The sequence below is a fragment of the Nicotiana attenuata genome, unplaced genomic scaffold, assembly GCF_001879085.1.
Source record: "Nicotiana attenuata strain UT unplaced genomic scaffold, NIATTr2, whole genome shotgun sequence".
NCBI lineage: Eukaryota > Viridiplantae > Streptophyta > Magnoliopsida > Solanales > Solanaceae > Nicotiana > Nicotiana attenuata.
Window position 1 is genome coordinate 80,038 of NW_017670446.1, and position 15,767 is coordinate 95,804.

Below are 15,767 nucleotides of genomic sequence, written 5' to 3' on the forward strand. Positions count from 1 at the left end.
CATTAAAAAGACCAGAAATATGTTTTGAAAAAGAAAGTTCCAGAAACCCTAATGGGAAATTAAAGCGACGCTTTGAGAAATCAAAAGGTTTTTCATAAAACACACGAAAATAGCTCAGAAAAACCTCAGATCTGTTACAGATCTAAGAGGTACAGGAAAAGAGATTAGGGTTTTCTAGAAAATGACCCAGAAATAGAGAGACCGGCTTAGAAACCCATAGGTTTAGCCGAGAAATATGAAGATCTTACTCAGAATCACAAGAACGGCCTGAAACAGGCGAGAAAGAAACCATAGATGCAAGCCAGCTAGCCCTGGTCCCTTGAGGACCCTGGAGATGGCAAGATTACCGTGAGGGAGGCCATTGAGGGCCTGGTGGTGGTGCGGAAACACCATGAAAGGCGGTAGGGCGATGTGGGTAGAATAGGGTTAGGGTTCGAGAGTGTTTGAGAGAGGAGAGGGGTTTCAGAGCGGCGGAAGGTGTAGAAATGATAGGGTTTGGGGGGTGGGGTCTTTTGGTTTATTTTTGGAAAGGGGGGCCCTGGACCGTTGATCAAAATGATCAACGACCAGGATTTAGCCGGGTATTGGGTTGGGGCAGGTGGGGTATTGGGCTTGAGTATATTCAATTAAAAAATTGGGCTGGTATTGGGTTAGAATACGGTTGAAATTGAAATAAAAATAGGCTAGATTTTAATAGCCACTTGTAATAATTATATAATTTATAAAAATAATAAATGATTTCCAAAAAAAATATTTTCGTGTACTAAAAGGATTCAAAATACTTGTTTAACATTTTAAAAATATAAAAGACTATTTTATGCATCAATAATATAATTATGCACGGGTATGGACTATTATTGCAAAGATGTGCAATTAGCCTAAAAATATAAATATAACTGTAAAAAATGAACTAAAAATATTTAAATACTATGTTGGCATAAATAAAGAATTTAGATGACTAAATCATCATAAAAGTAATTTGAACAATAATTATTGGGTATTTTATAAAGAAAGGAGAGGAAATAAATTGATTTGGAGCTCTTAAAATTATAGAAAAATTATAAAAAATGCTTGTGCATGCTTATAACTGCATATGTACTATTTTGAATATACATATATATGTTAAAAATATGTGAGGGAAAAATTGGGTATCAACAAAAGGTATCCGAGTTGGAGGATATCGAGAGTGCTTGGGCGTTAGCTTCGGCGAGGGCGGCGACTTTAGAGAATACTATCCGCGTCCTTCAATTCAAGCAGGAATCTAAGAGGGCGACGGTGGCGCTTATGGAGGCGAGGCTCAAAGAGCGTATTGGTGACATCGACCGGGAAACATCAGCTTTGGGGGACCGGGTCGCTGCTCTTGGGGCCGAGAAGGCGCAATTGTTGGCCCAAGTCGAATCTGCCTCCGTCACTGTTCCCCGTCATCTGCACGAGCTCTGGGTACATGCTGAAGCTCAGCGGGACATATATAAGAGTTTGTGGGAAGCGGGCAATGTTTCTGAGACTGCATATGAGGGAGCACGGGCAAAGGCACGAGAGGCTTGTGTTAACTGTGGGTATAATCCTGCGACGCCGGGGGCCGACGAGGATATTGATGTCGAAGAGAGACTTCCCGGAGACGGTGATGAGGAGGACGGAGGTGATGACGCCGAGTGAAAGAATTGTTTATCTTGTATATGTTGTTCCTTTCTTTTTTTTTTTTGGTTTGTTGTCTTTGTGTTGTCTTTTTTCTTTCAGACTTGCCCGGCTTTTAGCTGTGTGTAATTTGTGGTTGTTTGTGCAACTGCTTTAAATATAAAGAAGTTTTCATCGGTGTATGTCTTTTGCACTTCTCTCCTTTTTTTTTTTTGCATAATTTTGGCGTGAAATTTCGGTTTCCCGTATGGTCGATTCCTTACTTTCAGGGAATTTGATTTCAGCCGGACTGAGTAGGACTTCGCCGTGTGAGTTCGAATGGAGTCGTTGGTCTGCCTATTTGGTCGAGGTCGACAGGTGACTTATTGCTTTGAGCTGATTCGCTCTTGATTCAAAACGAGATCATATAACGTGTTTGTTATTTTGGACGAAGCCAGTCATGACTTGGGTCGTCCGGATGGGATTAAATTAACATTGGTTCAGGCGAAGTCATTTTTCTTTCGGCTATGGCCATCGGCCTTAAGGGTGTTATTTCGAACTTGTCGAAATGTCAACCCGTCGTTGTTCGATCGAGATCGAACTCTTCTCTTTGGCGATGGCTTTTGGCCTTAAGGGCGTTATTTCGAACTTGTCGAAATATTAACCCGTCGTTGTTCGATCGAGGTCGAACTCTTCTCTTTGGCGATGGCCTTTGGCCTTAAGGGTGTTATTTCGAACTTGTCGAAATGCCAACCCGTCGTTGTTCGATCAAGGTCCAACTCTTCTCTTTGGCGATGGCTTTTGGCCTTAAGGGCGTTATATCGAACTTGTCAAAATGTTAACCCGTCGTTGTTCGATCGAGATCGAACTCTTCTCTTTGGTGATGGCCTTTGGCCTTAAGGGTGTTATTTTGAACTTGTCGAAATGTTAAATCGTCATTGTTCGATCGAGGTCGAACTCTTCTCTTCGGCGATGGCCTTTGGCCTTAAGGGTGTTATTTCGAACTTGTCGAAATGTTAACCCGTCGTTGTTCGATCGAGGTCGAACTCTTCTCTTCGGCGATGGCCTTTGGCCTTAAGGGTATTATTTCGAACTTGTCGAAATGTTAACTCGTCGTTAGTCCCAGTCTTTTGGAGAGTTTTTGATGTCCTCTGGGGAGTCCCAATTTTCTGCTCAGCTTGTGTGTTTCGTGGGTGAGTCCCAGTTTGCTTGATTTGTGTGTATTGGAGAGTGTGATGCCGGAGAGTACTGAAAGCTGCTATCCTGCTAATGTTTGTTTTATGCGTGTATTACGGTCCCCCTGTTTAACCCACCCGTTATTCGGCCTGGAGAGCTCGCCGATGGGCGGGACGATAGACTGTGCTTTGAGGTTTGGTAATGCCCCCCTTGTTGCCTCGTTCAAAGCCTCCCCGAGAGAACCCGATTGGGACAAAACCCGGGTGTGGGAAAAGGAGTGCGACTTTAGGGGACGTCATTTTCCAAAGGTTGGCATGTATGAGATGGGCGATATTCTGGATATTTTGTAATAGTTCTACTCTCTAGTTGGGATGCTTCTCTGCTCACTCGCCCATGCAGCGCTTGTATTCCTGTTTAAGCGAACAACAGAAGGTAAACCAAGATGAGATTTCCTTACCTCGGTCCGATGGGTCGATGAACGAGGGTAGCCTTATAGTGTTGTTTGCTCTCCCTGATGTTTAAGTGGTTGTTGGAATGGTGGTTGGTGGATTCGGCGGCCGCGTTTGGCCTTCTTTTATTCCTCTCTTTTTCTTTTAAGCATGCCCTGGTTTTGTGTGGGTTGGGTTTGCCTTAGCTCGTTCGTGGATCATCCGGTGCGTGGGTCACCGCATAAGATGTGCCCATCCTCTTGCAGGATTTGCGCAACTGGCGTCGTCTTCTTTTGCAAGCTTTGCGTGGATATTGGTTGTAACTTCTGCTTCTATGCAGCACCATGCTTTGGATTAGCACGTGAGGTTTACTTACCACTTTCTTCGGTGGATGATTATGAGTTTCAATTTGGAGGAGACTAGGAATTTTGACTAAGAAATCCCCACAGACGGCGCCAAATTGTTTGACCAAAAGATGTCAAAACCTTTTCGATTAAAGCAATTAATGATAATGAAGGGTAAATCTTAGTCAAACATAATAAACTCCAGATCTAAAAATGAATCCGAATGCGATGAATAAGATAAAATATGGGCAATCAATCTTATTGATATCTTTTTCATTTCTTCTTTCACGATATAGTGGAGATGATTAATTTACATGATCTAGTGGGGATGATCAATTTACATGATACAGTGAGGATGATCAACTTGCATCCTTTCTTCTAAGAGAGCTACAGAAGAGAGAGAGAGAGAGAGAGAGAGAGAGAGAGGAGGGGGAGGGAGGAAGAGAACCCCCCCAAGCCCCCCTTCACTTGGAGGATTTCTCCTGTATATATATTCCTGGAGTCCTTGCTACATTCCTTAGCCGATGGGCCTCCCTACCACGACCGTGTTCGTCGTTACTTGAGTATTGTTTTTTGACTTATAATGTGCACTGTAGGTACTCGTGTTGGAGCAAGTTGTGACGTTTCTCACTATTCCGCCACTTAGGCGGGATCCCAGTTGGATCGACCACAGTGATCAGATTTTGATCAATACAGTGTGATGTATCTTTCAGTATATATAACGAACTTGAAAGATACATCTCGTATTATTTGATAAACTATTATAATAGGATAAATAAATATGTGGATGATTAACTTTGAAACAAGTTGATAAACCAGATAGCCATCTCGCTATCTCGCCTCGGAAATGCCCTTCATTTAGCTCCTTAAGGTCATAGGGAATGGCCAAGATTGCTTCATCTCGACTCTGTTTATCCACATATTTGGTACTCAGTTCTGATAATGATTTTCTTATATAGGTTACCAAGTTGTGCAAGTCAGAGCCATCATTCTCAGCCTTACATGCCGTAGCAACTGCAACAGCATTTCCTACACAGTGGTTTGGCAATGGAGGGACAAACCGCTTTCGTATATTTACTAAATGTGCTAACTTTGATGACCTTGTCCCAGTCCCGTGTAGGCACGGGTACATCATCGCTGATGACCTTAGCCTTCAGCGATGCTATTGTAGAAGCATCAAAGGTCAAAAAATTAGCGACACGTTGCTCATTAAAAAAGAATTTGGTAAATCCAAACTGCGACTTAGGTCCGTGTGAAACATACGGAATAGGTGGTGGTAAGAATTTGGCAGCTGCAACGAGTTCACAATCGCAGCTGCTAATTGAAGAGGGTGACTTGAACAAGTAGGGGATATAATGTTGTTGAATGGAATATTGAGCCATCTTCAGCAGCAGTACTAGGGAGGAAATGTTTAATCATGTCAAGATTTATAAGAACATTTTCAAACTGATAATTATGAGCAAAAGCCACGTAAAATGGCACCCCTTCGTCGTTGCATTCAATTGAGTTGGTTCTTGATTCGACCAGCAAAAGGGTAAAAGCGAGTAAGAGTTTGAGACAAAGATTTCTTCAAAACAAGTAATCTTGATGTGTTGACTGCCTTTGCTTGCTCAAAGGAATAGGATACTTCACCACCATTTGAATGAGAAGGAGGAGGAGGAGGAGGAGGAGGATAAAATAAAGCTATTCCCGTTTGATCTAAATAAGAAAATTCAAAGCACCTAAGGTGATTGGGAGTAGGAGAAAGAGGTCTAATCAACTCCATAGAAACTATCTCTATCTTTCTTTCCATGGCTAGTAACTTAAGTTTTCTGGCTTGTTTTGTCTTGAACACTCAATTATCAACTTGTAATTAAAGGGAGCTAGATGGGGGTATATTCTAATTCGAATTTTTAATTATAATTCAGAGTATCATATGACATGCTAGAATGAGTTGTATAATGTTTTTTTTATACTTAAATTGATCATGCGGCAGTTTGTCTCCCACTACTATTAATTTGTTGTAGTCAATGAGTCATGTGATATCAATTAATACTGGAGGGACTTTAAAATTAACTTTATTGTATTCTGAAGGATTTAATTAATTGGATTAAATGTGAGACTCATGATAAGATCATCCTATTTGCTCTTTCACAAACCCCACCTTAATTAATACCCATTGTGTAATGGAGGGAAGCCAAGTCCAAGATTAAGATGCTTGTTCGTTCGCTGTAGGTGTTCGATGTCATATTTTGTGAGCAACTTAATTAACAATGTTATCTTGTGGTACCTTAATTGTAAATTTAGGCGCAAGGTTGACGACTTATTTGGGATATTCATTTTATGAAAATTATAAGGATTGTTGATGTATTATTTTGTCACAATTTAGCTTTGCGACTTGCAATTGACCCTTATTTTGTTGACTAATTATGAAATCAACTCTCTTTCACCCACTGAAAACTTGTTTTTTTCAATCTTTTTATTAATATGAATTTTATAGAAGCTTTCAATCTTATTTTTGTAATCATGTTTGATGGAGCTTTATGCAACTTGCAGTTATAAGCTATAGTTATCTTGTAAAGTGTATAATTATTCTCGAAGATTCATATACACTTTGATGTTTAAACTCTTTTTATAAGTCTATGGATCACTCAGGTCGTATTTAAGAAGCTACGCGGGAATTCAGAACAAATAATTAAATGATTTGGCTTGTTATCGTACCAAGTAGATTGTGTGGTATGACCCTGAGTTAATTAAAGAAGTGTAATTACACTTTGTAATTCTCTAGGAGGCAAAGAGATGAGAAGCACATGCTATGTGACTTTTCGGATTTCTTTTCCGAAAATAAAACACTCCTTCAACCTACTCTTATTTTGTTCTACTCCCAAGTCCTGATCTATTCATCAGCACATATTTTGTTATCAAAAAATATGTTCATGTCTCATGCATGTATATCTTTTATTATCAGGGACGGCTCAAGCGCATTTGGGGCCTAAGGCGAAAGTTTAATATGGGGCCTTAGGCCAAAGTTTGTATCTTCGTCAGATTTCTCATAAACTTCTTCTTTTTCAGTTTGAATTTTGTTATCATCTGACTCAACTAAGTTAGTGACTTGTTCATTTATAGAATATTCTCCTAAATTTTGCGATTTAGTTTTTTCATTGTTTGTCAAAAATTTCTCAAGAGCTCATTTTTAAAATTTTATTAAATTTTTAACTTTTCTTTTCTTTTGGATTTTTGAATATCCGGATGCAAATTTTCTTGTTGGCATGATTATATTCTAAAAAAAAATTAAACAATATGTATAGAGTAAAATTAATAAAATTATAAATAAAAAATAAAAATAATACTAGAAAGTTAGAATGATATTACCCGACTGACTGATTCAAGAAGTTTGAAGACTTTGATTCCAAAATATTTAGTTGTTGGCTTGTTGGAGTCTTGAAGAAAGAAAGAAATCGAGTAGAAAGAAGATGAGCATGAATAAAAAGGGAGGAAGAAGGTATGTCTCATTCTCATATTTGGAATATGAAGAATGAAATGAAATTGAAACGTTGGATTGAGTAATGAAATTATTTGGGAGGAGAAAAAAAGTAGAGTTGTCAAATCAAATCAAAGGTACAACTATTTTTCTATTATTTTAAGCTTTACTTTATTAATATATTAAAAGTTTTTCTTTCTTTATATATGAAAAGTTAAAAAGTACTATATATATTATTATTTGTTTAAAAAAGAAAACATATACTCCCTCCGGTCCAAAATAAGTGATTTTTTGGCCTTTTTCTTGTGGTCCATGTGAGCACGTGATTTTTGCCTTGCTTGAATTACTCCTGCAGACTCCTTAGATTTAGGATTTCTCTTTAGATTATTTGATTTTTAGGATTTAATTGCGTAATTTTGTATGTGTTTTCATTTGTGTGTGCATGTTTAGCTTTAGATAATTCATAAAAATACAAAAATATTGCATTTGCATTTATGATTTAATTTTATATTTTTTTAGACTAATTAGTAATTAGAGTTTTACAAAAATCATAAAAAATTGACTTTTAGCTTTGAATTTTGTTAGTTTCTGTTAATTTGTCTCAATTAATGATAGTAATCATCATTTAGGGTTAATTAGTTTAATTAGGTCTTTAGAATTTTATTTCAGGTTTTTATTTTTAAAAGGAAAAAGGAAAAATATACAAAAAGGGGGAATTAAATAAATAAATAAATAAAAAATAAAGCAAAGAAGGAAAAACTGGGCCTGTTAATATCTAAATTTGGGCCATCTCTGCGGTTTATTCACCAGCCCAATTATCAAGAACCCCTGAAACCCGTCCGAATTGCCCCATGCCCGGCCCAGATCCGGTCCAGCACCCCAGTTTTCCCCAAAAACGACGTCGTTTGGTCTAAATCAATCCTAGTCGTCTAGGTTGTTTAATCCAACTGATGAGAAGCTTAGATCTATTAACATATAAGTGTCCAAACAACCCCTACCCCCCTCAGAACCCCCCTACCCTCTCGTCTCTCTCACCTCTCACTACAAAACCCTAACTCCCCCGTCCCCCACCGCGAACCGCCGGCCGGAAATCGCCTCCGCCGGCGGCGAGTCACCAATGACCCCCAAATTTTCACCATAGCATCCTTTCCCCTCCCTCATCATAGATATGTTACTATTTTTTATCAAATCCCACTGGAACCCCCTGAAGTCCACAAACCCTAGGGCGCCGCCATGGGTTCCTCCGCCGTGTCCGGCGGCGCCACCACTCAAACACCACTAAAATGATACCAAACCACCTCCACCACCCCCTCTTCTCAAATCCATAGTCCATTTCCCTCAAATCACACTTGATTCCTTCGAATATAATTTTGAAGAAAGCCCTAATCCCATAAAAGGGGGTTTTACTGGTGATTTGACCATAATAGACTTTAGCCGTGTGTTTTCTCATGAAAACACACGATTAAAGATTATTTTGGTCAAGTAATTCAAAGCAGCCTGCCCGGGTCATGATTTAACTCTGGTATTCCTGTTCCTTCATCTCATTTTTATTTTTTCATATTTGTTTGCTGTTATTGCTTGCTTGCTCTTGATTTAGTTTTAAATTGTAGTCGCATAGGGTTTTGATTTTTGCATTGTTTTTACTGTCCTTTTCTTTATTTTGGTCTTTGATTCAGCCTCGTATATTTTCTTATTGTGCTTTCCTTTACTTTTTTCATTAGGTTAATGACAAAATTAGTTTTAGGTTCTACTGATTAAAATCATTTAGTTTTAGATGTTCCCCCTAGTTTAATTTTAGCTCCCCTTTTCCCGTTTGATCAGTCTTTCAAACTAGGGATTTGGGCTTTGTTTGAATTGATCCCTGAAATCAGTAGGCCCATTTGAATTGGGTCACTTGGCCCGGACCTTGATCTGATAGACTTAGGTAATTTTCAGGGGTTTTAAGGGTAATTGGGGTAATTTAATTAAGGAATCCTGCAATAACAGAAAATAGAACCCCCTAGAACCTTCTAGATGGGGGTTCCAATTTGAATTTCAGGACTTAAGTAGTATAACTTGGGTAACAAGTCAGTACCCTAAGGACTTTTAAGCAAAAAGCTAAAAATTAAGAGGGGGCTAAGGTGCAAAATAAAATCTGAAAGGTGCCCTACTTATTTGCCTATAAAAGGCATTGCACCCTTGCCTTGCAAAGGAAGTTTTAAAAATCTGAAAGTTTGAGAGAAGTTTTGAGAGCCAAAGTTTTTCAGAGTTTAAAATCTGAGAGCCTAGATTTTGAGAGATAAAATTCCATGGATTCTAAGAGCCCAAAAATACAAAAATTTTCACTGTTTTACTGAAATTCCACAAAATCCTTTAAGTCTTCCTTCTGAAATCATCCCTGAATAGCTGAAAGTTAGGATGAGTTGAATCTGCGTGGGTGTTTCAGCTTGATTGGATCAGTTTTTGGCTGGATTTTCAATTACTGGGTGTTGTTGATTGTTGTGGATTCAAACTAAGTCTAAGTGGTTAATCCTGGGTTGATTTGGCTGCTGAAACACTGTGTTCTGCTCACTCGCTATTGCTGATCACCATCCTTGTTTTTCTCTCAAATTTCCAGGTACATTGTAGCTCATAATAGCAGGATGATTGTTGAACATGTAGCAAATTTGCAGTTCTGCATGATGAGATGCCGTTTGGAGCTTGATTTCTTTATGCCTTCTATTTGTTCTTATTCTTGGTTAAATTAAAAGCCTTGGACATTTGAAATATTGAATTTGAAATGTATAAAATGATTTGATGTGTTACTTTTAAGATCTGTACAAGTAAACATTGGACTTTGTCAATTTATTTTCATGTTTCTTGCCATTTCAATTCGAATTTGTTTAAATTTAATAATTCAGGTTGAGCTAAACTGTTAAACGTGTTGTTTCAGAATCATGTTCAGGCTTAAAATAACAAGTAGCATTATTAGCTTAATTGTCTTAGGTTGATATTCATTCAACGTTTGCTTAGTTCCAAATTCATTTGCAGTAATGGTTTGTTTGTTCGAATTAAGGCATATGTATTCATTACCAGGCCATACTGTGAATTATGAAGGTGTTTATGGCCATATGGGCTGGATCTAGGATTCATCTAACACTTGACTCAAAAACAGGCCTCCTCTGAATTGGGCCTGTTTCGAGCCCAGGCTTTGCTTTGATCCATGCTGATGATATTCTTACTGGACTTGATCCATTTAACATTAAATCTGATCCTGGTGTTGCAAATATTTGGCACCTGGGCCTCTGAACAGTGTGACTGTACGTGCCTTATCTTAACGAATTGGGCTCCTCATTGAGCCCATGGTCCTGAAAAACCTGGATAGGCATTTCCTCTTGATTAATGGACCGTAGTCTGCTTCTTTTGAATCTTTTCCACTTGTCCAGAATAAATAGTTTCTCCTACAACAAGTTTCTTAATTAATTAGCCTTTAACCATTTTAATATCAATTATGTGAACCCTTTAATTAGAATAGGATTTGAGCCTTAATAGATAATAATATACAATCATAGGCTGATACATGTATTAAAATCAGGTAATAAGCCAATTATGATAGTTTAAGCGGCCGTGCTAGAACCACGGAATCCGGGGGTGCCTAACACCTTCCCCCGGATTAACGGAATTCCTTACTCAAGAATTTCTGGTTCGCAGACTTCACTTGGAAAGTCGAAAACTTCCTCGATTTGGGATTTAAAATAAACCGATGACTCGGGACACCAAATAAATTATCCCGAGTGGCGACTCTGAATTGAATAAACAATCCCATTTCGAATAATGTCACTTAAAATGGAAAAACTTCCTTATACACTACCCTTCGAGGTGGTGAGTAAAAAAGGAGGTGTGACAGCTCTGGCGACTCTGCTGGGGATCCAAACCCAGAACTGCGGTTCAGGGTTTAAGAATTCGAGCTTAGAATAGCTGTTATGATTGGCTTTATTTATTATCTGATTTTCCTACATGTTTCATGTTAAATGTGCTAAATGCTTTACCGCTTTGATATTATCTGAATTGTATATATGAAAATTATTGCGAAACCCTTCTCTTCTCATCTTCGGGGATGTGCTCGCTGGCCGAGACTCCCTGTTCTGTTAGTGTCATACCCTAAAGTAAGAAAGAGGTCGGACAAGTTACTAAGCCGGATGGCCTTTTGGTTCCCGGTACATAGCCCCCTCATCGACTCGAGTTGTCCGCTCGGGTACACAGTCTAGAACATATACCCAGGTTTTGAACCTAGAAGAACTCAACCTCATGCCGGATCCCTAGTAGGAACGCTTATTTGCATCATGTGCATTTGACTTAGGGGACTCAATGCAGGGGTTAGGTCCATCTAGGACAGGTGACCTGAAATGAAAAGACCATCCTAATGCATCCTACTTGCTATTTGTGCACTTATTTGCTTCGGATTTGCATGTCGACCGGCTTGTAAAATAATGGGAGAAAATTGGAAAAAGGGAGAAAAAGAAAAGAATAATTGTGTTAGGGTCGAGTGAGTTAGTCACCTGTTTTGAAAAACCCAATGCCCAAATGGTACTGAAACTCTGCCGAATTTTTGAGAAAATCAACAAAAACAAAAAGTAAAGTTTTTTCAAAAATAGTTGGTTTTGTTAAATCTGCCCGAACTACGCCAGTTTGATTCCCACCGGATGTGGGATACGTAGGAAACTCCCATCGGGTCCAACTTCCCTTTTGCAAAAATAGCCCAAAAACACTAAATTTTTTTGAGTTTTGTCACAAATAAGTCAGGTGATGCCATTCTTGTTTAAAAAAAAGCCGAATGTCCCCAAAAGGGCGCCGGAAGGCTGGTTTTGCAAGAACAGCCACCTTGGGTCATTTTCAACGGTTAGCGGGCACAGCCTTAAAATCTTCTTCCCCGAAGTGCTAAAAGGCCGTATCTGCAAAACCGGATTTTTCTTTTATTTTTGAATTTTTGTTTTTTGTTAAAAAAAAAGAGTGGTGTCATTTTTTCCTTTTTAGGTCAAAAATAAGTTATTGAATCACCTTAATAAATGTGGAGGATGAGCAGAATTCAAAATGAACCTTTCTCAGTTATGAACAAAATCCCCTTGGAGTTGCGTATGTGGTGGAATGATCTAGGCAAAGAAGGCAAGACGAGGTCAAGAAATATTTGAAAGGTCTTACCGGTTTGTTGGAGATTAGGCCTCGGGGAGACATCATAAGGGCCTTGGTCACATGCTGGGACCCGGAGCACAACGTGTTCCATTTTTCAGATTTTGAACTCACCTCGACCTTAGAAGAAATAGCCGGGTGCATTGGGAGTGCTGAGGTTCCTTTAAGACACAAGTACTTGATTGCCCCGAGAACCGTAGCTGTGCACAGATTCTTAGACTCGCTGAAGATAAGCAGGGGGGTCCACAACCCGGATTTGGCAGCCGGCTTTTGTACTCTACAATTTATATACCAGAGATATGGTCACATGGGGGGGTTCAACAATTCGAAAAACAAAATATGCAGCAAAGGAAACCGCCACAAATGGGAAGAACATAGACGTTTTGCTTTTATGGTGGTCTTCTTGGGGCTTTTGGTGTTCCCGAGGAAATATGGAAATATCGACATAAAAATAGCGGGAGTCGTGAGCACTTTACTCACCCAGGCCAAAACCACCCTCGCGCCCATGATAGTAGCTGAAATCTTCCGTGCTCTCACAGCCTGCAAAGCCGGAGGAAAATTTTTTGAGGGGTACAATTTGTTGTTGCAAATGTGGATGATTGAACACCTATGCCATCGTCCCCAGTTCATGAGCTATGGGTCAACAGAGAAAACTTGTATAGAGGAATTTTATACGAGGATTGATGGGACCAGCTTGCCTGAAGGGGTCACGGAATGGACATCATACTTTCGGTCTATCACTGCCAGTCAAATAGAGTGGATGTTTGGATGGTTACCTATGGATGAGATCATATATATGCCAGCAACTGGGCCTCACTTCCTCTTGATGGGTCTTAAGAGCATTCAGCCTTATGCTCCGTATCGGGTTTTAAGACAACTCCGGAGGTGCCAAATAATGCCCAAGTAGTTGAGATTGGTCCTGATGGCCAGTTTCCTGAAGCAACACTCCGCCAGATCTGGAGTGAATGTCAATACTTGGCAGCAAATACCTGTGTACGAGATCGATCCAAAGGAGAAGTTTCACCTGGGTATCATGCTTGGTATAGAAGGGAAGTCGCATTTGGGAGGCCGGCCAAAAGACCTCACCTCCAGGATTTTGTTGAGTCATCACAAGAACAGTGGACCTGGTTAGATAAGGAGAATGAATACAGAGCCAGAATAGGAGAGTTGGAATAGCAGGTCCGGGACCTTCAGTTTGAAAATAGTTTGCAGGCCGCAGCCGATGAGGGAGAAAAGAAGAAACTGACCCAGGAAAATGAAGCTCTTAAGGCTCAGATTCGAAAAATGAAAATAGCTGCCGGCAACTCAGAAAGAAGTCGGGCTGATGAAAGACTCATAAGCGGACTAAAAAAGAAAATCCTCGAGTACCAAGAAGACCTGGAAAAGTCTGAAAACAGTATAGCAAAAATCCGGGCGCAATGGGCAAAGAAAGCAGAAGAACGGGCACAATTTGTGAAGCAAATGAAGAGAAACTATGAAGGGACCATCACTAGTCTACGAAGAAAAGTGACTACCCTTGAGGATGAGGCAGCCCAGCGGGCCAAAGATTTCAAAGCTGATAGGGAGCATTGCTATAAGCTGATGACCAAGATGGAGAGAGAAATACAGCTATTACAGGATCACCACTTTCATGACTCCCAAGTGTTAGAAGCCCGGAACCAACAAATAGGTCGACTACTCCAGGAAAAGGGCAGGATTAGAGAAAGGATTAGGGCCATTGCTGACTATATTGCCATGAAATGCCAAGCGTAAGAGGACATGAATCGTACCACCTTCTTTGCCGCAGTGATTATTTTTGTCCGTCAAGTTATGAGTGATCTGGAGCGATTGCAAGGGGGTCTTGCACATAGGCCCGCGGTGATGCCGAATGATGCCCCGCGGGCCCCAGTGGTTGAAGCTTTAATGTATTCTTGATCTTGTTTTTAGTCATTGAGTCTGTATTTTGGTTATTTTGAGCATGTTTCGTAGTTTCTCCTTTCCAAGAAAACAAATAGTTTAGCATCTTTGTAATAGACGTTTTATTAATGAAAATTGAAAATTCCCAAAAATTATTGCTTTACTTTTCGCATTTATTTTTCAAGAACTACGCTTGGTCTGATTCATGCGGGGTCATGATACATAGGCAGTCTCCATAAGATTCGATCGTAACCCTAAGAGAAAAGAAAAAAGGGGAGGAAAGAAAATAAAAGAAAAAACAAGAGAGGAAAAGAAACAAAAGAGAGAGAAAATTCACATCCATTTGATGCATATTCCCGAAAACTCTCAGAGGACTTCTTTTTCAGATTTGCCAACGAGTTCCGGTCTGGAGCATGTCTATAATTGTACTGGAACTAATCTAACAAAGTCTCTCGCACGAGGTCGTCCCATATATTGCCATCGAGAGATATCCTGATCCTTGTACCCACGTCGAGAGGCGATACCCACCAACTTTCCCAAAGTAAGCCATGATAATTCTTCTTTTCCTCCAGCTCCTCGAACTGATTGCAGTTTTTTTAAGATGAGCAATAGGATTCACCGTGCCCATCGTATTTTTTCGAACTCGGGTTTTGAATCCATAGGCAAATGCACATGAGGGGAACATGATAGATCAGTATATTACACACTTCTTCTGCCCACTCAGACCCTGCATGTTTTTTAAGGCTCACTACTCCAGGCTTCTCATCCTCTTTGCCATTTTCGTCCTGTTCGGGAGTTTTGGGAGTCCCTGTCCTGTCCTTGTGTGAACTCAAATGGACGTGGCTGAGAATAAGTGTAGGTGGGTACTTGAGGAGGCTCCGTTTGGTAAATAGGTGTTTGGAATGTAAAGAGCCGAAGGATCAAAAGTGGCCTAGGCAGTGCAGGCTGTGTTATGGCCGAGCCAATGTGGAGCGGTAAAGATATTTGAGGCCGCTCCGGATATGAACACCTGGGGCGAACCTCAGAAGGTGTTCCTACGAAATGAAGTTCGTATGGTGGGGGCTGTCCCAGTGAGGTATTGGATGACTGATGGGAATAATTGGAGTACCCCCTGATCTAGGGAACAGTTCGGGGAATGCCGGGGATAGCACTTGGAGGCTCCCTTTCCATTCGTCATGCATCCCACATCTCCATGACCTAAGAGACGTAGGATCCTGTTTTCTTCAGCCGTTAGCGATTCTGAGGCTGGAATGCCCGAGATTGGGCTATCTTCTGAGATGGAATTGCTTGGCAACGTCATTTCCGAAGACATTCTATGCTCCCTTTGATCTGGTGAAGTAAGGATGTGAGTCAGTTTACCACAAAAAAACCAACCACCATTTCTATATAAAACCTGGACTGATGTGTGACAGCAACAAACAGTTAGTTTGGACAAATAACAGTAGGTAATCGCACGTTGGGGTGTGATGCACCTATTACAGTTAAGTGGGTTTCTACATGTTTTGCAACGTTGCATGCGTTCATCCCGGCTTTTACTTATTCTTCCCATTTTCTTCCTTTGATTTCACTCTCTTTCCCTACTTTCCTTTCCTTTTGCCTTTTCTCTCATTTTGTGTCTCATTTTTCTTTTCTCTCTCTCTTCTCTCTCTTTCTTTTCTTTATTCTTGCCTTTCTTTTTGCATGGTTTCTTTCTCTTGTTTCTTA